This window comes from Strix uralensis, chromosome Z, assembly GCF_047716275.1.
Source record: "Strix uralensis isolate ZFMK-TIS-50842 chromosome Z, bStrUra1, whole genome shotgun sequence".
Lineage (NCBI taxonomy): Eukaryota > Metazoa > Chordata > Aves > Strigiformes > Strigidae > Strix > Strix uralensis.
The window spans coordinates 22078377-22103995 of NC_134012.1; the positions used below are offsets into that span (position 1 = coordinate 22078377).

Here is a 25619-nt window from a genome sequence, read left to right on the forward strand (position 1 = left end):
TCTCAATCACTATTCTCTCTCTCAAGTAGTAATGATTTGATGCATTACCCTGTATTTTCCTATTTGTTTAAGTGCACTATTCTGTCTTTTCTTACTGTATGTTTTCTGTATTATTCTGTTATATTATTTAGTTATTTCTAGTAAAATACGCCTGCTCTTTTCACTCTGGTGTCTGAGTTTAATTGATATCCCTAATCAGCAAAACAGACACATCTGAAGGGAGAAACTCCCCACTAAAGCCACGCCCAAAGTGTGGAAACACCAGACCTGCAAGGAGTGTTTGCAGCATGAAACCATGAAATCTGAACAAGCAAGGGAAAACTCTGGGGAAGCAGATGCCAGCCGCGTTTAAATCTCCACTAGAAAAACAGATAAAAGCATCAATCCATCTTAAATGTGCCACAGAGAGCTTGACAGCATGCACCTAACTTGCTGTGGCTTTGTAAATCTGATGGGCTCAGATCTGATGGGCTCCATTCGCAGCACTTGCCTGTGCTGAATAAACCCTCAGTGCAGCTGCCAGGTGGGAAATACAGATTCCAGTAAGTCCCACAGGCAATGTGTGGATGGGCGAGCTCAGCTGGGACGTGTGAGCCTGAATTTGGACCCCAGGGTCTTGTGCTCTGATGGTCCCCATCTGTCCTGGGTTGCATTTGATTTGGATCGAAAGACCCCAAAACGTGGTGTGAGGAGCTCCCTGAGAGGACCAGGGAGCTGCACGTTGTGCTGCTCCTTTGTTATTGCAGACTGGAGCTCCATGTAATGGGATTAACAGGCTGAAAAGAGGGGGGAAAGGAGCAGTGCTGATTGTCAGGAGGTGTCTTCTGGCAGAGAGGACTGAAAAATACCCTGATATTAAGCAAACAAACAAACAAGTCTCATTGACTCTTCATTTTGAATAAATGGCAAACCTGGCAGAGCCAGCAGGGTCCCCCCAGCCCTTTGGTTTCACACCATCTCTGTATGGATGCTGTATTCAGGCAGGATGCAGAGGGGCGGACAGGCGAGTGCAGGGGGCACTTTATTGTCCCCAGTTACCCTTGGGGGGCACATTCAGTCCCTGCATTTCCTACCTCACCTCCAATGAGAAATTAATTCTCTATGGTGAAAGCGGTTGGATCCATGGGGCTGAGCCACCACACCAGCTGGAAGATGAGGTACCCAGAACTGAGCCATTCCTCGCTGTATTTTAGGAGGAGTGGCACAACAAAATCCCGGTGCCTCTGTATGCATTGCCTGGTGAGGTTCAGGACCTGCAGGGTGGGGGAAGAAAAAGAGACCCATGACAAGTCCTTCATCCAATAAACAGCAAAGCAAGCAGAAGAAAAAAAAAAATGTATTCCCTTGGGAAGAGAGATTACCAGATTGCAATGTCCTGATCAAGTAATGGCAGCTAACAAGGTGCAAACAGGGCTGATACAGCGGATTTATTCCCATTTAGGTGCAAAAGCCAGGGACAGCGGCTGGCAGGTGAGATCCACCGGGGTGTTCATGTCTAACCAAAGCAACAAACTCTTTTGCTGCTGGCAAAGACATTTAATGATGTTTCCCCGTGTGCCCCCAGTTTTAAGACTCGCTCTCCCCTTTTATTGCCCTAAAGGGGACATCCCTGGGAAAAATGCCTCCAACTGTTTAAAAAGATCTTGAATTTGAATCTGCAGGTTTCACCCTACTGTAGACATTAACTATTTGATCAAACCATAATTAAACAGCTCCATCAGCAAAAGGGAAGGAGATACACATGACAATTGCTGTCATTTCTACAGGCGTTGCAGATACCGGCCCTGTGGTTGCACAGAGCCACAAAGTATAAAGCCACAAAAAACTCACGTTAATTTTGCAGCAAAAATACTGCTGAGCGCGCACAGCGATCTGGGTGCTGGGGCAGAGCGCAGGATTTTGGGGGTAGCAAGAAGGACAGTGATTTTTAGCCTCAGCTTCCCCCAGTAGGGAGCTTAACGGATTTGGGGAGTGTTTGTCATACAAGGGACAGTGTCCTCCTCTGCAGGGCATGGGGGCACGTACCCAGGCATCACAGCAGAGCCAGGGCGGCGTGCCGAAGGCCATCATGGGGAGGAAGGTCATGATCTGCAGCCACCATACGTACAGCTCCGGGTCCCCCAGGGTGTCTCCGGCCAGGCTCCCTCCTGCTGGGGACAAGGAGCTGAGTGAAGCTGCTCAGGGGCATCTCATGGTGGGACGAGTCCCAGACGACCTGCTCTCCGTGAGGGCAGGACACCTCATCCCATTGCCAGCGGAGCTGAATCCTCCCCACCCGTGTTTTTATTCCTCGAGTGCCATCAGCAAATGTGGATCAGACATCCACCCCAGCTCAGAGGCCGGAAAACAACCTGTCACAGCCCCATGATCCACGGCACTGCTCTGAGTGACAGCAAGGAGCTGGGTCCTGCGCTGGAAGCACCCGGTTGTGGACCCGCCAGAAAGCGCTTCAGCTCTGCACGGGTGGCTCCAACATCAGGTACAACTTCCCACTGATTTGTGACTTCCCTGTTTAAGGGCCCTCAATAGCTGAAGGCCAGTGCTCTTTTCTCCTCCTCTTATACCCAATGAATTGCATAAAAGAATTGAGGATGTGGCCTCTTTTATTTTCAGTTTTATGTACTTGCTCTCTGTACCTATTAGCACCTGTACCTTACACTGAGTATCAACAAGCTCCAGGACTAAACTCCTCCACCGTCCTGAACAGTGACAACAACTGCCAAGTCTACAGGAGTATTTACTATTCTCCTGCACAGATCCACTCCCCTGGGAGTATTTACTACCCCAGTCATTACTCCCCTACATTAGAACAGCAACAGAGAGCAGGTTTTGAATTTAGTCTTGACTGATACAAGACTGCTCAGGCTGCCTTGCACAGGTTTTTCTCCATGACTCACTCCTCTGGCCTACCAGCAGCATCCACCGCTCCTTCTTAGTGACAGTCTTTTATCAGCCTTTGGAGGATATAACCCAAAACACTACACACGCATTGCTGCTGCGAGCACAGATTTGCTCAGAGGACACCCAACAACTGAAGTTACTCTATTCAAAGGTGACTCGAAAAGGCTTTTGAATTTCAGCAGCTGCCTCAGTGGGAGGATTTTTACAGCCTTCCAACAATTCCACCAGGCACATTGTGCTTCTTTTCTTTTGCCAACAGACAGTGGCAATACATCCTTGATACCCTCATCCCTCAGCTCTTAAGACATCCGAGCATGCCAAGACAACCTTTTAATTGGAACACTCATCAATATCACCATCAGGTATCTCTGTCAATATGCCATAGCTGTCTGTTTTAACATATTTAATGCTTTGATCTTTCGGTACAGTGTTTGCTAAACTGAGTGTTAAGATTTAAGCAAGTACATACACAAACTACAACACATGACCGAAAAGCCAGAGGGCAAAAACTTACCCGTATTCTTCCCGGCCAGTGCATCAGCCTTTTCCCAAATATCATACGCATAGATGATATAGGAAGTGGTGTTGACATAGGAAGACATGATGTTTGGGATATTATAGGGAACAGAGAATGAAGAGCCAGTGCTGTTCCCACTGCAGTTGCTGGCATTCAATCCTGGCTGAGAACTCACAGAACTGGCAGGACAGGGCATTGCAGAAGGATGAGAGGGCATGCCTGTGCTTCTGCAGGAGAAAGAAGCACCATCACAAACATTTAACTTCAGAGTTAAAAGTCTTGCCGCAAGACTATCTTATGCCAGGAACTATTCAGTATCATCCAGGCCTGCAGTATGGAATGGAGTGTTGAAAACTGAGATGTGTTCAGCTACGTAACAAGTAATTGTCCTTCGAGTGCAAGGCCAAGGATTTTGAAGTGATTTGTGACTCAAAGGGCTCCTCTTGACAAAAGAAAATGTGGGACCAGACATCAGAAAGGGCCACCCATCCACCTCCCAACACCTACACCTAGTTGTGGAAGCCTTCACCAGATTATCTAAATGTTTTTTCCAAAAGACATCCACTTCAGGCACGCTGAAGCTCCCCACCGATGAAGGCTGCAGCTTTCTGACAGCCAGTCACAGCAGCCAGGTCAGTCTACACGCAGTTCTGTATAGCCCTCGGAAGGTAACTGCGGCCAGCTGCCCGCCTTCTGACGCAGGCTGGCTTCATCACATCACTTCTTCACCCAACCTGACTTTAGGCTGGTATGACAGGGCTTCCACCGCTGCTCTGGGGAGACCATTGACTTCCCAATAAACTGTACTATGCAAGGTGGTAGAAAAATGACTGGAATTTCAGCGTCACTATTAAAAACCAAATAAGCCTCTCTCAGCCACAGAGTTTAAAAGGCGCAGGCGTGGAGCTGGGTAGCTCTCTGCCAAATGCAGTTGCCACCGCACACAGAAAAACTCTTTCTTACTCACTGCCATTCAAACATGGGCCCAGTCTGCTGGGCACTGGGTCAAACACTGTTACGTGACAGCTGCCTTTTACTTTTGCTGCTGCATACACAGCATCACTGCTGCAGGTACACAGAAAGGACAAAATGCTCAACAACTTGGAAATTAGAAAATTAGCTTCTTTTTCTTAATTGGTGACTGATCTAAAGAGGAAAATATGACATTTTTTCTACCACAGGGTGCAGGCACAATCCTACTGGGCAGTTTCTAGGGAGGTGGGGATGGTATCCCGTGAAGTCTCAAGGGATCTCTAACAGATGACGACAACAACAGGGGCTCTGACACAGCCAAGTTACAATACCTTCCTTGGTCCCCTGACCCGATTCTCGGGTGGAGAACTGCTCTGCTTAATACGTGGTAACTCTGGACCCCGTAACAAAAAAAACCCTTTCCAACAAGACAGGAAAGAGAGAGCAGAAATACCCATGCCCCTAACGGTATGACTTCAGGTGACAGGAAGGAGCGAGTGGTGAGGCACTCTCAAATGCAGCTCGCACCTCAAACACTCCGTCTCCTGTTTTCATTCACACCCTTATAGAAACATGACAACATATGTATTTTTAAATCTTACCTTGGAATACACGGAGAAGGTGCTTGTGTTAATCTGGAAGAACTCTGCAGCAAGGAACAGAACTCTTGTTAGGTTTGGGCTATTCAGCCAACATCAGTAACTACCACAGCCATCCAGCTGGCAGCTTAGTAATATGCGTGCCCTACCTTGAAGTGGTCATTCAGGATCCTGGAATACCTTATGGCAGTGTCTTTGCTGTAACAGCACATTGCCATGTGCAGAATGGACTGGCAGTGCATGCTGTGAACAGAAACACACCCAAGCATCAGTGTTGATGCTGGCTGCTGCCTGCTCAGCAGTCATCAGCCTTGTGGGACAGAGGCAGGCACACATCAGCTGTACTGCAAAGGCAAGAAAGCCCGAATTTCTCCTCCTCCTGCTCATCTTAAAAAAAGACTCCTAAAAAAACTCATAATGGAAAAAAAGCAACTGGGGAAGGGCCATGTCTAGTCTTTTACATAAACAGGTGCCCAGCCTCACATAGGTGTCACAAGCTGAGTAAGCCCCTGTCCAGAAGTGCCTTCAGCTACAGCTTCACTTACGCAACTCAAACATGGGCAGCCAAATGGCATTCTTTCACCTTTGGAGAAAGCCCTTATGTGCTCTCAAGTTACCAGCAGATCAAATTTTAGAGCCTGTCCCTTCCACGTTTGATATCCCGGCTCCCTTTCGAAATGTTCCAGTTCATTCTGGTTTTTATATTGTGATTTTTTTTTCACTTGCAGAACTCTGATTGCCATTTAACTCATTCCTTCACCCTGAATGTAATGGGTCTTTCACTCTATCAAGTCTAAAAACAGAATATGAAGGCACAGAAAAACAGTTAGGCACCATAACACAGCAAAGATTTTGTCATGTGAAGATGATGAGGAGTCCATAAAGGATTTCAGTGTCATGATGAATCTAAGGAAACAAAATTAAAAGAATCTTGACAGCCATCAGTGCTCTGAAGTCCCACTGTTTATGAAAAGTCAGTGCATGCCGTTATCTCAAACACTGGTCCAAAAAGTCAGGAAACCTGCCCTGAATTCTTAGTCCTGGCACTGAGTGGTTTGTATGGTCTTGAGCAGAGGACTGTGTCTCCAAATGCCTTGTTTTGCAGGCAGCGGGAACAGATGTGGCCCCTTATATGACTCACTCTCCTCTTACACTGATTAACGGGCACCATCCCTACAAGTAGATGACCCTCGTGGGCCACCTCTAGGCCTGGGGCCCAGAAGAGGTGCCCCCCACTAGTGAAGGTGAAATATTAATTCAAGTGTTTCTGGACAAGACAGACATCTTAGTGGAAATATTTCTTCTGGCAAAAAACAAGCAAGCAAATCTCCTTTTTGAGAACAAAGCAACAAGAGCATCTTGGAAATGCAGTCCATCAAGACCAGAAAGCAGATAATGTAATTGAAAAACTTGGAAGTCTAACACATAAATAATTAATCCTGACAGCTGTTTCAGCTCTATAGGCAAGAAGTCAAATCAGCTCTCAAAAACACTCACATGACCTGTAATTTCAAGAGGAATAAACCGATACTCTCTTCTATCCAATACACGGTTCCTTGGGTTGTGCTGCCTGAATATGTCATACTACCTACATAGATCTACTATGGCTGTGAAACTAACTGGTGAAGGTGGCTAAAAGAAACCCCAATGAAGTGTACTGGTAGAAAGACACATGGGAGAAAGCAGTAAAATCTGCCTTCAATCAAGCGGCAAGACCTTTGGGCCACAAACTGTTCCTCCACACACAGTATTGTTGTGCTTTTTCTAACTGAAATACTACTGAGCTCACATGCAAAAGCAACCTCAAAACTGGATAAACTAAAAACTCCTTCATATCCTTGACTGTCGTAACCAGTGTCTTCTGGTGTACCTCAGCTGCGCAGCTCAAATGCTGGGTAGGACAAGGTGCCTCCTTCTGATCAGCAGTGCTGAAACATGCCAAAGGATTTGTCTCTGGTGCGTGGCAATGGGCTGCCTTGTGCTTGTGCAGCAGCCTGAGCTCTACTCCGTGGGGGGAATCCAGAGCTGCCACAGCTGCAAACAAGCAATGCAACTACCCCTCCCGCTCCAAACACGCTGCCTGACCATCACGCTGTGAAAACCGCTTACTTGAGGAGATCTATGGTGCCACTGAATACACTGGAAGCTGATTTTGGTTCTGTTGCATCCGATTCCAAGGCAATCCCATATTCAATGAAGGAAAGGGCAGCATCTAGGTACTGGAAGGCCCTTCCAGTCTTGTCGGTCAATTGGGAAGAAAATTCTCCTCTTTAGACTAAGACAAAAGCTACTTCTCTCAAGTGTACCTGAATTCCTTTTTTCTGCCTAGTTAAGCATGATTTGAAGAAAGAAAAAGATGCAAGTCAGGCCTCTGGGTCATAATTAAAGGCTTCTCAGCAGAGCCCCTAATGTGGTCCCAGTCATCAGCTTCGTGTGCTCTGGCTATTTGTATTTCTTCCTCAACGTCTTCCTTGAGCAATTTATTACCTTCACGTGTTTTGGATATTATTGTCTGGTCTTTGAGGCCTACCTCATGAGAGGCAGATGGGACTTGCCTACTGCAGTATTCCCTCATTTCATTTTCACAGGTAAATGGCAAGTAGCAAATGTACATTATCTGACTGAACCATAATTAGCAAAAAAAGATGTTCCTTCACACACATTGTTAAACTACCCATAGCCGAGAAAGCCAGTGACATCTGCAACGGGCACTTCCGAGTCTTGTTCACCAGCAACACAATTACCGTAAGGATCCTGATGGTTCAGAGTAAACTGTCTTATAACTAATGTTCCACCTCTCTTCCAAGGACTTTGTAATAGCTCTGCAAAGCCAACAGGCCTGCTGACCTCAGACAGCACCAGAATGAATCCTGTTCTCTAGGTGCATCCTCTAGATGTGTTTGTAGCCAAGGGAAATGTCTGAACATTAGGCAAATAAAGACAGCCTCCCCACAGGTGACTTGGACATACTCCAAGTACAGAAGTACCGTCAGCCAGTGAATCTTATCCCATGCAGGCAGGGATCAGCTCTGAATCCAAGAGCTGGTGAGCATTTCCAGCACAGGGCCGAGACTTACGATTGCATCAGCTTTGTGCTTCAGCCTCCTGGCCTCTTCGATGTAGTACTCCACTGGGCGCTGTCTGAATTGGGGACAGAGAGAGGAAAAACAGAAAACAGAGTAAAAGGGCAGGAGAATTATCAATTTTACCTTCATATCTAGAGGATGCCAGGAGGCCTCACCTGTTTCGGTAAGCCTGTTACAGCCTTATCAAACACACGTTACAGTTATGATAGTCACTAAATGAATGTGGTCTGCATGTACAGAAATACACAGCAGCTGCATACACAGATAAAATGAATTGATTTCCTAAAAAATGTATGTTAGAATAATATTAGCAACTTACATTTCAAAATAAAAAGCCATTAGAGGATAGACTACTGTAGGGCCAGGTTTATTTCTTTGCTCCCAAGGAAAGATCGTAGTTATGTGACCTCCCATCATTCCTCAAGTGCAATACCACAAACACATTTTGATCGCAACATACGGTAAGCTTTGCAGTACCAGGCACTCATCTCGGACTAAAAGAGCTTGCATTCAAGTTATCTGCTTACAAGAGATGTGGTCACCAAGGCTTCTACAGGTCTTGGTCTCAATCAACACCTAAACAATGACAAAGTTCGACCACGTGCATTTGTGTGCACTGGGATAATCTGTTCACCGTGCAAATAGCACACAGCCACCTGTGCTCTAACAAAACGAGCCAGTAAAGAGTCATGCCCTCCCTGAAACAGTCAGTTGCCTGTGACAGTTACCTTGTGACAGAGGAGTTTGCCACTTGTCAAGAACTAGACAAATCAAAACCCATCACCTGTAGGCAGGCACAAGAGACACCTCCTCTCCGATTTAAAAAGTACCTAATTTCTAGAGGAGCTTCCCTCAAACCAAGAACTGTTGTAATGAGACCTTTGCTTTGTGTCGGGGGGGGGGGGGGGAGGTAAGTCCCAGACATGAGAAGGCAGTACAGGGCACGTCTCAAGACATCTCTTCCTCTCTCTTTCCTCCTAAAAAAGGTGCTCATTATGAGGCAGGATGCAGGGTGGCTGTAGGACTAGCCTTGCCTGGCATCTTCAGAAAATAGAGATGAGGGTTGTAGAACAAAAACTTACTTTTCAAATTTGAGTTGAGGTCTCCTCGGCATCTGGCAAAGGCGTCACTCGGAAAGGATTTATGACATCCCCTGCAGAGAGCCACAGAGTGGAGATAAAGCTGGTTAGAGAGATATGTCTAAACCAATTCCAAAGCCTGGCTTTCCTAAATTTCAAGAGAAAATGTTTATTTGTCCCAGGCATAGTCTATTCTCCAGGCTCTCCACCTCTTCTTAGCTTCTTCCCCAGCACCCCCTCCAATAATGGAAATGGAAACTTGGCTTCTGCTAGTAAAGCTTAATACCATTCAAACTTTTCCAAGAAATTAAGTAGCAGCTTTCCTTGCACAATGGCTAAGATAGCAGCAAGGCTGCAAGCAGCACACTTTTCATGGCCACCAGCCAAGGCAGGAACGGCTAATACCCATTCACACTTATTTCCAGCTTAACCACACAGAAGTTGCTCAGTCTCCATTGCTAACTACACTGTCAGGAAAAAGCAAGCAGTTTGAAGCCTGCTAATGCAGCATGCAGAGTCTGGTTTAACAAACACACACAACATCATCCTAGAGCATGCACACCCTGCCACACATAAGATTTGAATTGAATTTTATAACCCAAAAATGCAAAGATCCAGCTGTAAGGATCATTAACAATTTTGTAAGCAAGCTATAAAACCTCATGCCCAGGTTGCAGTCAAAACCACAGGTTGCTTGTTTCTTATTTATAAGCAATTGACTCTTTGTGTAAACACACTTATTTTGACATCAAAACAACTGCAGTTGCCTACAGTCAGAAAGCTTTACTACCATAAACATGATTCTTTTGGTTTTTACTGGTCTCCCCTTCTCACTACATTTCACTGGTGAAATGAAAACAGGTGACGGAAAGTCAGCAGAAAAGTTACAACGCAGGCTTTCGGGCTAGCAACAGACAGTCACAGAGAGCCATTAAAGGGGCAAAAATGCTCAGAGAGCTTTCTCTGGTGGCTGGTTTATCGTCCGTCCTTGTTAATATCCTCAGGACATGTTCCTAAAGAGAATCACACAGCACCCACGCGCTGCAGGAAACACCCCACCGGTTATAACGGATACCTACTTTGATGCTCTTTGACAGGTCAGCGTGATTTCTCTCCTCTTTCTTGTGCTCGGACAACAAAGGATCCTTGTGGCTGCTCTTGTTCCTGGCAGTGTTATCCATGGCCGGCAGCTCATCACTCTCACTTCTGGGTCTCTTTTTGGCTGTCTTGGTTGACTTTGGTGCAGGAGGTGCAGGAGACATGGGTGGCAGTGGCAGGGGTAGCAGGACACCTTTCTTCTGGGTTTCAAGTGAAGCTTTTGATGCTCTGGAGATGGGAAGCAAATTCATCAGTTAGGGTGAATATGGTGTATATATAATGTAGGAAATTTTTAACAACTGAGTTACATTAAGTACCAATTCTGTTTCAATTTCTCTGGGAGTGTGAGATGACTTGGTAACAGAAAGAGTCCAGCAAAAGCAAAGTGAAACTTCAGGGACTTTGGTGTGTGTTAGACACCACATCTTCAGCTGTCAACAACATACAAGCCATCTGCTTTTCCGGTAGGAATAAGCCTCAGGAGACTTGTCTTTGGAGTAAAGACTTGCAACCAGAATATCAGGATGTTGCAAAAAAGGCATCCCTCTAACACAGCCCCTTCTCACTGAAAGAGGGAGAGAGGTAATTACAGCCAATAAAACCCCTGGGACAAATCACCCAACAAGCTAAATGAACTGCAGCACTGCCTCTCTCTCTCTCCGTGATGGCAGAAGGTGTCTTCTATGGTCAGAGATACCCTGATGCTTGATCCTGCACATGCTTTGACAGAATTAAACTGAGTTGTTCCTTTAAGACCTGCCAGCTCAGCTAGCCAACACTTACAAAAGTTGAGAGGATTCAGTTGAGAGAGACTTAAAATGCTGTGCTTTTGAATGGCAGAGGCTATCCCATGTAATAATACAGTGGCATATCAGATTTCTGATCATCTGAAGTTAGGATTACCAGGGAACTCGGGCAGCTCTAAGCAGCACTACGTAGCTCTAATCCTTCTTTCACTACTGCTCAGTTACATCATTTTTATCCAACTTCTCAAAGTTTCCAAGAAAACGCTGAGCAGTGAATCCCAGCTCATGGACTGCATCATCAGAAGAGGAGGAAATTAAGTTACACCCCATGAGAAGACTGAAGCGAGACACTGCACATCTTGCTTCATCCTGCTGTGCATTGGACAGTCCTCTCCCCTCTTCCACAACCCACCTTTCCCCTGGTACAGTCCCTACTCATTGCACACATGCTCCCCAGCTTCACTACCCTGGTACAGCTGATGCTCTAGAGCAGAGTGCACAGAGCACAGCAGCATCCCCTGACTGGAGCCAGAGCCCTCTCTCCCCAGAAATGCATCCTATCCTTCCCACTCCACGAGACAGAACATGGCTGGAAGGGGTGCTCGTTTTCACTGAGAAGAAGGGAAGAATGAACCCCAGAATTAAAGCCCTTCCATTATTGCCACAGCTGAAATAGCCCTTCACCCAACGAAGTGTTAGCCCCACTGTCTCAGTGCTTTAAGAGTACGTCAGTATTTTCTCCGCAGAAAAGCAGTTTACTGATATCATCAGGACACAAACCTCAACACTACATACCAATCCAAGCCAATACCTCCTATTCAAGCCACAGGCAAGTGGGAATTGAATGTAGTAGCCCATGACTGGGGCTCGAGGCACCCCTCTTGAGAACACTGTCCATTTGAAGACATGCTCTTGGAAGCATTCACTCTAGCAAAGACCTGGTCAAAATGCTGGCAGTACACTGGTCTGCAAATGACGGGGCAAGTTTCAGCAGATCTACCAGAAGGACTGCAAATGCTATGCTGGAAGAAATGAGAAATCCCTGGCCATAAAGGCCACCTGAAATTTCAGAGAGAGTCACAATTCAAACGGCACGCTGGTTGTGTGTCTGTTAGGCAAGTGCTATTCAAAGCCCGTAACCGGTGACAGCAAAAGCAGCTGAGGGAGCAGAGAGTATCAGCGTTAACACCTGACTTTTTGCTTTCATCATGACCTGTCCAATTAAGAAGATGGCAATGATCATCCGGACAAAATTGATGGGCATACAGTTACACTTAGGACAATGGCCTTTCCCAAGAGGCTGCCAGAACTCTCTCTGCTGTGGACATGATTGTTCAGTCACAGGAACAAGAGTCACGACTCCTGGGCTACACTTTCAGCTATTTCACCTGTTTGCAGTGGGAGCCTGAGCAAGCAATTCCATTTGTCTGCACCTTAGTTTCTTCTTGTGCAAAGAGTGTTCACATCATCTTCTCACTTTACAAAGACTAAGATCTTTAAACGCATGTTAAGTCTCATGAATTAGATAAAGCTTTCTCCTGCTTCCCATGCAGAGAGACTACAAACTTCCCCCAAATAAAGACAGCAGAACCCAGAATGAGGAAGACATGGGCAAAGAAGTTCATCGACTCATAGAATGGTTTAGGTTGGAAGGGACCTTTAAAGATCATCTAGTCCAACTCCGTTTTAAAAAGCATTGCAAGGCTAGTTCTATTTCTCATGAAAGAAGAAATAATTGATACTTGAACTCTCAAGTCTTACTCACCTAGCGTCATAGAACATTTGGGGTTGGAAGGGACCTTTAAAAGTCATCTAGTCCAACCCCCCCTGCAATGAGCAGGGACAGCTTCAGCTGGAGGGCAATTTCTCTTGCCATCCCCTGAAGCCTCTAAACTACAGTGCAGAACAAGTCTGTGCTACTCCCCACAGAGCCGCTGCCACCTCCCAGATCACTGCAGGCAATCATCTGCTGGCAGGTTAACACCACTGGAGTTTGGAGAAGGGGAAATGACTCCTGCATCCCCGCAGGCAGGCAGTCTACCACACTGTTTGCAACACAAACAACATACTGTTTTTGCACAGATTTGTTTCCTGCATCTGGTCTGAAAGACAGCAGTGCAAATCCTTGCCTACCAGCTTAGAGGGAAAAGTAGGACAGGCACAACTGGCAATTAAATTTCTTGCAGCATAGAGATATTTTTTTGAGCTAGGTGTAATACATGGATCAGAGCACGCAGCAATGCGAGCTGCAGGATGGACAAGTTGGTGTTTCAAATGGTGAAGTCTTCATTCCCATCTCAGCTGTTAGAAATCAGGACAAATGCCATAACATTCAAGGTTTTTGCAGCAGTGTAAACCAAGTATGGGAGGATGAACAGGAAACTGAAACATCAGTTTATGCTTGAATGATTAGAACCATAATCCTCAGCAGTAAGGAGAGAGAGGAAGATAGGTGACACCCAAGTATCACTTCACATTGGCCACAAAGAAAAAGGCAAATAAATTACATTCCCACAGCCACGTGGTTGGTTCCAGGATGTAAAGACAAATCTGCAGCAGATGAAGTTTCAGAAGGCACATTATGTTATAAGCAAACTCATGAGTATAAGGACAGGAGGTACAGTTCCTTGCCTTAACCTTTTTAAGTAAGACTCAGTTTTATACATCCTTCTGCCATCCCACCACCATATACTCACTTCAATTTGCTGGAGTCTTTGTCAGTTGAAGACTGAGATGATTTTGTTTCTTTTTCTCATTTCTTTTTTCTTCCCATCAATCTTTTTCTCCACTGCCCTCTAACAAGAAGGAAAAAAAAAAAAAAAGAAAAAAAATGACTCAGGTTTTAAAAGTTCATGTAAAGTACAGATCAAGTAAGCTTGATCGATTCTGGTTAAAAAAAGAAAAGACATGATATATGAATTGACAAAGGGGGAACACAGAGCATGGCAGATATGGATTTCAGGCTCACTGACAAGTATCCTAAAATGACATTTTATCTACTTTTGCTTAGATAGATTAATTATTTTGTAGTGATGGGGATGCAACTGCTAAACCTCTTGTTGCTAATAGTAATCAAAATTAAGGCACTTCCATTGCTGAAAATAAGCATTTCATCTTTCTGGATGAACTTTTTTCTCCTCACTCAGTCTGAATCGTACAGACATGCATTCAGATTCCTCCTGGGAAAGTCATGAACTGCAAGCAATTGTGTTTTGTGATACACCTTGTCAGAGGGAAGGAAAAAACTGCCTTCACAGGAGAGTTAGATCACTCAGCTTGCCCAGATGTGCTGGGATTTTTGGTTTTATTAACAAGAATCTGATATAGGTGAAATTTTAAACAGTCACTTAAAATCATTGTCATTATCTTCTAGAAGAACAAGAATCATTAAGGCAGAGAGCTAATAAATAATACTTTTTAATTGCACTCCATAGATCTTAAAATACAAAGCATGCAAATCATCATCTCACCTGAATTAAAAACTTCAAAATAATTTGCTACAAGCCAAGCAAATGTGAAAGAAACTACACTGATCAGTCAGCGTTACCCACAGTGTGCCTGGTGGTGGCCGGGAGCATTCCAGGCCTTGCTGTCTCCCTCCCAAGAGGGTTTATGTCACCGTGATGGAGCTCAGTGGGTTGTGCTGGGCACAGAGTCTCCCTCTGGCAGTGTGCTCAGGGCAAGGCTCCAGCACCTCGACCATGTCCTGGAACTGTTTCTTCATTGCCGCAGAAGATGTCTGACAGCTGGACCTGACCTAGCTGGCCACCATGAAGCCTGAGCCTCCAAGGACACTGATGCACCATGACAGCGACAGATTTACTGCCTTCTCTACCTTTCTCCCTCTGCTCTACAAGAGGGGAACTGCCAGGGTCTCTCGAGATTCTTCACCAGTTCCCTGCTCTTCTCAATTCTCCCCCACAGCTATGGGAAGTTCAGAAAATTACAAGACTTAACAAAACCCGTGAGGGAACCAAGGGTATTCACCCACACCTGCTAAGCCACCTGCTCTGTGAGGAGAACCAAAAAGGTTTGCAGGCCCAGGAATATCCACAGGAAACATCCACTCACCATAAGGCCTGCAGCTAACTCTTTGTGCAAATGAACCAGCTGGCTGGAAGGACATTCACAGCCCCCTTTGGGAGGGAGCTTCCCAAAATCCACCAGTGAGCAGCTGCTACCTCAGCTAAAGGACTGTCTTGTCATTCAGGGGAAAGCAGCTCTTACAGCTGAAGGACTCTGCAGAGGGGTCTCTGGGAAGCCCATCACTGGACACAGGCATCTTTGAAGCATTAACATTGCGGCTGGCACCGCAGCAGCTCCAGGGACAACCAGAGACGTTTGCTGCGTATTTATCCAAGCGCTGAGATCCAAAGCAGATCCACTATCAGTGAATGTGGTTCAGTTCATAGTCTGCATTTATAGAAAAGTAAAAGGCAGGGGGCTGCTGCTATCACCCCTAGTAGTAACAGTTGGCACCTGCAGAATTCATTCATCTTTGTGTAAGCAACCAATCACGAATGTCTCATGGAAGGAAATTACTTCACCCAGGAAAAGACTACACTGCTCAGACTGAGGTTCCATGGCGAAAGGCAGCAGAAGGTGCCCATGTGGACAAAACTGAAAACTACAGAGGGGGGTAGCCTGGGTGGGTTCTCCCTCTGGACACCCCCACAAACTGCAGGCAAGGTGCTCTCCCACAACAGACATTAGATGGGTAGCGCAGATGGCTGCAGAGTCTGGGAGGTGCTGCAGATACCGTGTGGCTTTGAAAGGGGTTGCAGGGGGAAGGGGCACCACAGCCCTCCAAAGCTCTGCTTGGGTTGAAAGCCAGAGAAACCCACAGATGCTTACAGGGAGCTGGCGAGCCACATGCTGACACAGCCTGCTGCCAAAAACTCCTCCAACATAAGAGGGGTTTTGTTGTCTGAGAAAACTAGTATTCCAAGAAAACACATCAAAAAATGTGTTAAAACACCAAAGCATTTGTTAGCTTGCAGGGCTTTTCATTTGCTTAGCAGGGGATTTGTGACCAACAGGAAACACCTGTGGACAGGTTTGATACAAATTCTCTTTAGAAGTCTGATAACACCTTTAGAGAAGGAGCGTAATGGATCCATTCCCAAGCTATGAAGCAGAAATGAACTCTACAAGTGTGTTTTTCAACCACCTCCTTGGTCCTTGTACAAACTCACCTCCACCTCCAACCTCTCACCTTCCTCTTTTGAAGCGACTTGTCAGGAGTGTCTGTGGTTTTCCTCTCCAGGTCCCGCTTCCTTGCACCAGGCTTCCCTTTCGGTTTGACTTTTGTCTTCTCCCTGGTAGACTGGTCTCTGCCCTCAAGGGGTCCAGGGTCACTCTACACCTTCAGGCCTCCCTTGGGCCCCTCATGCACTGGGGGAACACCCGCAGTTTGCCTGGGCGAGGGCTCCTGGGTGTGCACAGGAGACTTCTGGCAGTTGTCTTTGCTGGGGAGATGAGTGTCCTGAGAAGCCACGGCTGCTTGGTCCGAGCTCTTGTGCTGAGGCTCCCTCGGCTCAGTGCACTGCTGGGAGGAGTTGCTGCTGAGGCCCTGCCCCTGCTCCTTGCTCTCCTCACATTCATCCCCAGGGGCGGTTTTGCTGAGAATCTCTGTTGACACTGCTGGTGGGTTCACCTTGGTTAGCCAGTTGCTGAGCTGCCATTAGAAGTTGGCGGGTTGGGCTGCAGACAAAAAGAGAAAGGAAGGATGCAAGACTGATGCCTTTATGGTCTGTATCCATCCTAGCACAGCTAACCAGAACCCAGTAAAATTTCCACTTACTGTTAAAAGATCTTGAAAGTTAAAGACCATGAGACAGCGGGGCTGCGCTAGTGTGTGCACATCAACACTTACTTCAGAAACACGGGATCAATCAAATGTGTTGCACAGCACTCCTGGATCTCTGTGAGCCCTAGCTGCCACTCAGTAAGAGACCTGTCTACATGGAAGCTTCATCTTGGTTTGCCACTAACCAACATCGTTCCACAATCAGACAACATATAAAAAAAGCAGCAATTGTAAAAACAGATGAGGTGCTGTCGTCGCCACGCTTTTGGAAAGTTATCTGCACACAGCACTGTTTTCAAAATGGATCAGGAGCTGTTCCAGCTATCACATCTCATTGAAGTGTGACAGGTAGCCCATCAGGCTCCTGTGGTTTAAGCAAAAGAAATTGTATGACTGACAGATCAAGCCCAGCCTACACAACCCAGCACTCACTTCCCTCTGGGTCAAGCAAGGCATGAGCCCTGGCCAAGGTCTGAAGGCCTCTGGAGTCACGGTCAGATAACATAATGTAGTTGCTACAAGCCCTGCCTAATCTAACAGTACTCTGACAAGTTACGAGAGAAGCAAACCCAACTAATCCTAAAACAGACAACAGAAGCTGCAAATCCAGGGCATGAGTCTCTGGGGTCTGTTCTGAAAAGATCACATATATGTCCGCATCACTCAAATGTGTAGCTCATTATTTGGGCACCATCTGAGCACAGCTTCACTCCCACCCTCAACGTTCATCCCCAGTCACAACTCTCACTTCTGAGAAGAGACAACTCTTCCCCTAAAAGAGAAAACCTAGTCCATACAAGGTTTTCCAAGACCAATGAATTCCTTCTGATGTGATTTCTTCTCTATCCAGACTCAACTCGCTACAGAACATGCACATAAACAAGACATACACATCTTCAGCTGTCTTTGAGAGAGTAAATCTAGCAACCTGGTTTAAAAAGTAGTTTGGTTTTAGCATGGGTTGTAAGTAAATTTAAACCACAAATTCCATTCGACTTTTCAGATAACACAGATCTGCTTTATTTTCATTAGAATTTTAACTTATAGCCATTGAAGCACTGAAAGGCTTTTTTTTTTTTTTTTTTTGTCAAACACTGTAGAAACATGGCCAAAAGACTTAGTAAACTTTGGTTTATAATGTAGGTTTCTATCAGACAGTGACATAGTCTGATCTTTTTCCAGCCCTTCTAGACCATCGGCTATCTTGTTTGTAATCTACACCATAGTACAGGTTTTCATCAGGTTTTCCAAACACATAGGAGAGTAAGAGACTTCTTTTTAAAAAAAAAAAATAAATTATTGCCTATAGGTCTTGAAGTCTGTGCTTTTGCATGTTACAAACTGACGATAAACAAATGGACCACGTGCACTAACTTGTTCCTTGAGCACCATGGATGAATAACAAAGGATAAAATGGTCAACAGCAAATAGCCAGGACTACAGTCAAGTGAGGACGATCTTACAATCTAGTATTTTCAGGACAAACTAGGCAGATTTTGGTGAAAGAGGAGAAGTGTAACATCTTTCCTTCCAAAGACACCCACATTGCAGGGGGCAAAGTCTGTAACTGAACTGCGAGAGGGTGAAGTGTATTAGATGTGAGAGAAAAGATATGCCTTCTCAAAGCTTGCTTTCTGCACATCAGATTCTCCCTGTTGGTGTGCTTCTAAGGTAAAGGAAAGGAAAGCTAGGGCTGGGGGAGGCAGGCAGAAATAAAGCGCAAGGTTTCTGGGCTTTGTGAGGGAGTACACCAAAACTGTCAGCAGACTGGCTTACATCAGCTGTGGTCCATAAGATATAGCCATGCACTCCCCAGTGGCCTGAGAATGTTTTGCAAGCTGGAGGAACTGTCTGAAGCCATGGGGCGTGAGCATTTCCTGAGCAGATTTTTAAAAAATGCACAGTCTCAATTTTGAAAGTTTAAGGCACCAAGTTCTGTTTGTCTGCTTTTCCCAATAAAAGCCTCAGAAATGCCACTGCAGTGCTCTCCAAATTCAGCAGAAGCAAGTCTAAGCACATCCCAGCCCTTCCTGCAGGTCTGATCACTTCAGCTGCCCTGTGGGAGAAGCTGAATCTGCCACTCACCCACAGGAGGTGCCGGGAGGCAGCAGCCTCGCTTAACATATCAGGAAACTGGTCTCACCCTGAAGCAGCCCATAGCCTCGGCACTCAGAAAAGCTGCACGGGTAGAGGTGGGCCCCAAACACCCCAGACAAGCCGTGCATCTCATCCGCACCTCGCTTGTGTCTCGCCAGGGAAAGCACTAATTCCTCCAGGAGTGCTAGACAATGATGCCAAAGGAGAGGGGGCAACACTTCCAGGTTAGTCATGTAGAAGTCTAATCATGGTGTTACTTAATTGACAAACTCTAGAAGGACAACAAAGGGCAACCAAAGTCTGATGATGCAACAAAGATGTCAAGGGGACCCCTGGACGATGACGGTGTTTCCGGTCTCCTGTCCTGATGGCATTTGGACAGCAGAGAGGCTGAGGCAAGAGGCTGTATTAAACAGCCTCTGCATTTGATTTGCATTCACCTCAGGTCCTGATGCTCTCGGAGGGTCTTTTGCTTCACTGCCACTTGACACGCTGTCTGAGTCTGAAGAGCTGTCTGTCACTGATGCTCCCTGACTCCGGGCTGATGGAATGTGCTGATGCCACACTCCTGGGCTGGGACTGCAGGGTGCTCCAAGATCACCATGAGCTAAAATTAGAGGGCAGCATGGGTGAAGGTTACTTACTTATTCTATTGACATGGCAGGATTCAAAATTAAAACTGACACCCTGTGTTTTGGCACTGAGAGGAGAGGTGAGAAGGCCAAAGGAATACATTGTTATACTCAAAAGATGAAGCACCGGCATAAAAAACCTCTGGAAATAATAAAACCTTCAACTCCAACTCAGCCAGACAAATACTGCAGCAGGCCATCACTGCTGCAATGTCAAGCTGCATTTAGCCAGCCAAATTCAGAAAACAACTGAAACTGTCAAGTGTATTTCTGAAAGCCCCAACCCTCAAAAGAAAAATTTCCAGTCAAGGCTAACAAGACGGAAACATACATTCCAGGATGGTTTCTCCTTTTGTATTCTCCCCTTAAGTTTTCTCTCCTTCCTCTGTGTTACTTGGTCAAGGTGCTATAACTGTTTCATTAACAGCCATGTCAAGGAGCAGCATTTTTTCCAACACCCTCCCCAACTCAAAAGTGGTTTTCTCCAGCACTGACAATGGGAGTGAATGGAACTGAGGGAGAGCCATGACTTTTATGCACAGCTTCTTTTCATTTTGAAATGGGGCTTACAAAATCAAAATGTTCATTTTTTTACTTTGAAGCCTGTTTCCAATATCAGTATCAACACATTTGTATGATTTGGAGGCAAGCTCCTTGCTGATCCAGACTGGTATCGTGAGAACACTCTATTTCAAGAGCTTGCAGGGATGCAGTTCATGCCAAGAACTGGCGCTCCCTTCTGCAAGCCTGACTTTGTATGCTTGAAGAATATACATATCAAGCCAAAAATGTATGTCCGTGCTGTCCTATAGGAAAAATTCTGGGCTTCTCCACCTTTCTTCCTCTAATGCTGACACATGGCTGATCAGTCTACCTTGAATATTGCTTCGATTAGCAATACATGGCAGGAACGGTGTACAATCATCTGCCTTATCAGGAGGAGATGAAATAGCCTCAGGGAGTCTACCTGACCCTTTGCTGTTCTTCACCCACTTGGCTGGTTTGGGCTTCTTTCTGAACTAAAACTGGACTCACCCATCACTACTACACCTGAAAATCCAATCACCTCCAGTGTGATCTACATACACACTCATGGAGGGCAAGAGCAGAAAAGAAAGGAACAGTTGGGGAAATTAAATCCTGGTGCATAGGCAAAATCCAGCATGCCTGGATTACTATTTCTGATTGGAGCTTTCAGTAAAACCACACACAACTAAAGCCAATTTTCAACAGCAGCTCCAGGCAGTTAGAAACCAAAGCCTGTATCTACAAGAGAAACCAGGAACCCTTACCCATCTACCCCCTATATAAAAAGTAGTTTTGTATTTTCGCCCTTATTTGGTCTGTCTAGTAGTTTGGGAAAAAACCTGTATCTTGGAGGAGCAAGTGAAGGTGGTGGCTTTTCAACAACCTGCTTTGTTCCCAAAAACAAAGAGGAGAGGGGGAAGAAAGGTCAACTTAAGGAACTCAGCGCCACAAGTCATGATGGGATGTCTGTGTGCCTAGTGCATAAGAACATCTAAAACTGACTTGTCATCACCACTCTCTTCGCTATCACTGAGCTGCAGGACATCCTGGAGGATTCTGAAAGAGTCAGAAGATAAATATCAGCCAAGGCAGACACAGTTTCAAGCAGCAGACACTGAGAAAGACTTGGTTTGTGCTTGCCAAAACAAACCAGCCTTCCACATCCCTTTTGAACATTCAGGATGCTCAATCTCCTAAACCCTGTCATCACCTAAACAAGGGATAAAAAGTTAACACACAACCTGGACATGTCACTCTGCTTTCCAAATGGTCTCAGGACGTTTTGCAGTGGAGGTCAGTATTGCTGGCTGCCATCGACAGACAACAAAGTCCTGTGAGGGGACTGCTCCTCAGCGCAGGTTACCTAGCACACTCACAACACAGCCAACAAAGGTTACCTGGCACTCTAACACAGCAGGGCGGGCTGGAAGAAGTCTGGTCCTTGTAAAGCAACAGGCTAGCATGCTGTTAGCCCCCACAGGTCCCCAGGGGGCAGAAAGCATTGTCTCTGCACCAGAAGCTGGGCATGCTCATGCTCTCTCCTCTCAGGAGCTGTCAATATTTCTTCTGTCGCAGGGCTTCTCTTTTTGCTGCTGAAGTCTCCTATCACACATACATAAGTAAACGCCAGGGTCAAGCCTGTCTCCTATCTCTTCTTTACACAATGAACTTCATGCTCCTGCACATCTCAGCAGTAACTGTAGCATTGAGCAGTTCAGATACTGAAAGCAGTTTACGAGTGGGGAGGCACAAATCCTCTTTTACTATTGCTAGAGAACAGAGCAGGCTGCCTGCACAAGTTTCCAAAAGTATAATTTACTCCTCTGTCTGTAAGTGGTAACTGCTGCTTGCAATTTCAAAGCATTACCGAGGTCCTCAAAGGCTAGATGGGAAGGATTTGTGGAGAGGGACCCAAAGTTCTCCCAGATTGTTATCAGCCTCTTTGGCAATCATGCAGGCCTCCCAAAAGGAGCTGGAAAAGACACAGGCAAAACTCTTGCTGTCCAGAAGTATAGTGATTCAAATCTTGAAACTGGCTGGAGACTAAGTCCTCAACCCAGAGAATTACACAAGTGTTGTTCCAAAAATGGGATAAAAAGTTTGGGAACAGAGGCGGGGATTTTAATCAGGTCAAAACTCTTGCTTATTTCAACCTCCTTCCAAACTAAGGGCATTCTGTGAGAAATTTTTCTTGTGCCCAAATAAGAAGAAAAGACCTCCAAGCCCTCATGACAACACATTTTATAGCAAGAAAACAAATATGAAAGATCCCCAGTGAACCACATCACCTTGGAAGAGTAGGGAGTGAGTGTTCCTGATGCTTGTTAGGAAAACTACACAAACCTTCACACTCTGTCAAGCTGTCATGTCAGACTATAAATAAAATGGAAAGATTTACAGACCACGCAGTCCCCGAGTACCTCTCGCTGATGGAGAAGAGGTTCTCCGTGCACGAGGACTCTGTCTGATTACACTCACAAAGACCTATGTGCTTGCTGTGTTCGGCTATTTTGACTTTGCCATTCCCCTGTGGCTATCCTCCTTCTTCTGAGAGAAAACATGACAGGGAAAAGAAGAAATATCTAAAGAAAAGTAGAAATATACATGCACACTATTAAAAAAAGCTACAGAAATTTAATCTTCACCCCACTTTGCAACTAGCTAACATTATTAGAATATAAATTGGGGTTTTTAGAATCTCCACAAGAAAAGTTCTCTTTCTTTGTTTGTTTTTTTAAAATAAAAATAAAATTAAGACAACACTTTCAGAAAACTTTTCCTTGGGCAGTTGCAGAAAGGTATGCCATACGATTGCTTTAAAATTTCACCCCTAGTTTTCAGAGTTTTTGTAGCTGTAGCTTTACTAGCCCTCACAGGCTTCAGAACGATACGCAGAACAGATCAGATTCAGTTTGTATTCCTTATAATTTACATCAGTTGAATGCATTATTAGTAGTTTGAATAGCACTGTGTGACACAATGTTAAGTGGCCACAGATTAAAAGATAAAAAGCCCTTCAATCTGGTGCATTAATAGTTGAGGGTTTTGCTTCAGTTTTGTTTTGTTTTTAACACAGTTGCCATAATCGCAAAACAGTAAGTTTCTGTTGGTGAAAATTCCCTGCATTGAAATTTTCTGAGAAAAATCAGACTGATAAAACCTTAACCTTTGGAATCATCAAGTAAACCAAATTTTAATTCATTCTTGGTTCTTTTAAGAAATTGCACAGTAGAGATGGGAACCGAGTGTGGTTACTTATGATGTTCTTGGTTGAGAACTAGGCAATGTTTTTGCAGGTGCATCATACCATTCTGTAAATCAAAAAGGAATCGGTTTTATTTGCCTCACTTGTAGCGTATTTTACCCTGTGGTCTCTGAACATCAGATTAGAAAGTCACTTTTTTCCAGGAGGTAACTGTTGGCCATTGAGATTATTCATCACTCCAAATAGGGTTTCCTAATGAAATACTGTTCATTCTCTGCCAAACTGCTGCCTTAATTTCTAGGTCATGGCTGTATGCAATCTCTTAACTGTTTTCTAAATTCATCACTGGTCAACAAAGCACAGGAAATCGCACTCCTTAATCAATGTAAACACTTGATGTTCTCCTCAACACAGAACACAGAACACACAAAACTGTCTGCTCATACACACATAAGAGTGTGTTTTCTTTGGATTTCTGCTTGCTCTGATTGTGTGCTACAGATCCAATAGGCTGTGATTCCTCAAAAGGAAGGAAAAAGTGCAAATTGGGAATAAAATAAATCAGTTCTCTCTTAAGAGCAGCATATCAATGATTTGTTTTCCACTTTGTTACTTACTGTAATAAATACTTTGACTAACTTGTCAAAACATGACTTTGAAATGCCCAATAGTCTAAGCTGTCCTGATGTAGCTTAGCACGGGCAGAAATGATACGTGCTACTGCCACCAAAAATGTGTTGCTAGCACATTAGTGGTATGTGCATTTTTGAAGAAGTATTTAAAAAAATTCTATAAGACCTGCCAAACTCTTCTGTTTAACACAGCAAATATTTTGTTGACAATAAAGACAAAATGTTGTTTGTGCTGCAACAGAGATGCTTAAAATGCTTCTGAAAAGCAGCCACATTTGAAGCCCACGATTATAAAAAATGTGTAAGTCATTGAAACATTACTCATTCACACATACCCCCTCGGCTCAAACATCTTACAACTCTAAAAATACAAAGCTTGCTTAAAAAATAAAAAAAGAGTAAAGATAATTAAGCTACCAGAAAACCCAAACCATTCTGTGATTCTATGATTCTATGATCTTCGCCCAGCACTTTCTTCTGTAAATAAAATTTATGAAATTCTTAATCCTCATTTGTATGATACGGCCTTTATCATGGGATTTTCTTGGCTGTGACTCCCTTCTAAGTGAAATAAGCAGCAGATTTCCTGTTCACATAAATTGCTACTTAAGCAAATCACAGAGGGAGTTTTTCCAGTGTGGTTTATTTGCCTTACTCCTTATGGCTGAGATAGCACACAGCATTTTTCCAGACACTGGAAACATCTTCTAAATAATAAAATTAAGAAAATGTTGTAAGTTAGGGTTGAGCACTGAAAAAGGGTATCATGCAGTTTCTCATAGCGCAAAGCTCTTATTAATAGGAATGATATTTCTGCCTTGCTCAATCATGGGGTTTGTGATCACAGTTTCCATGAAAGACAGAAAAGCAGTGCATGTGATTTTTAAATAATTCTAACATACTTCAGCAGACAGAGGGGAGAAGAGCACAGCGTGACCAGGTAGCTCCGTGCAGACTGTGGCATGAGTGCCATTGCCTTCTACTGACCATTGTGGTTTAGAAATCGGGGATGCACACTGTGCTCCTGCAAAAAATGAGTTCAGCTTAAAACTGTTTGCTCATGAAAACAGAAGGTGTAATGTAAAGGACATGGACAGATGAAATATGTGTAGTGGCTGGTACCTCATTGCTTCATCTGCTTACTGCAGGTGGTGAAGCTGTGCAAAATGCAGAGCAGGGAAGCACACCAGGTCTAAGGGTGCAGCAGAGTTTCTGTGTAAAGCCAATTCTGCACTTAGTAAAAATCTACAAAATCTGAAAAAAAAGTTTGCTTGGCAGCTGAAAAGGGAAGACAGGGCTTACAATGGATTGAAGAAGAAAATAGGTTAGGTTACTAAGGGTTAGATTATGTAGAAGTTGGGTTATCAAGGGTGTCCTGAGATAGTGTCCTAAAAATAAACTCTCTTGTACACTGCTAAAGAAAAAGCAGGATACAGCACACATGGATCAGGGAGTCGTTATATCACTGGACTCCCACTCCGGAGACCTAGAGAATACACTAAAAAGAAGAGGTTGTCTTTGAAAGTGTAAAGCCTGCAGATCTTCTCTTTTGGTACTGCAGAAAGGCAGCAGCACGCACAGTTGTTGATCTGTCAGGAGGCTGGAGAGCACCATACAGATTCAAGAGAAAAGGTTCCATACATGCTGGGAGGGAGGGAGGAGAAGATGCTCAGAAGTGGAAGCCTGTAAACGTGGCAACCTGTTCTCTCTTCTGTCAT

At 44.9% G+C, this 25619-nt stretch overlaps 1 pseudogene; it reads right to left on the minus strand.

Moving 5' to 3' along the window:
* Positions 1 to 457: 457 nt before the first annotated feature.
* On the minus strand, positions 458 to 25619 carry LOC141938229 (AF4/FMR2 family member 1-like; annotated as a pseudogene).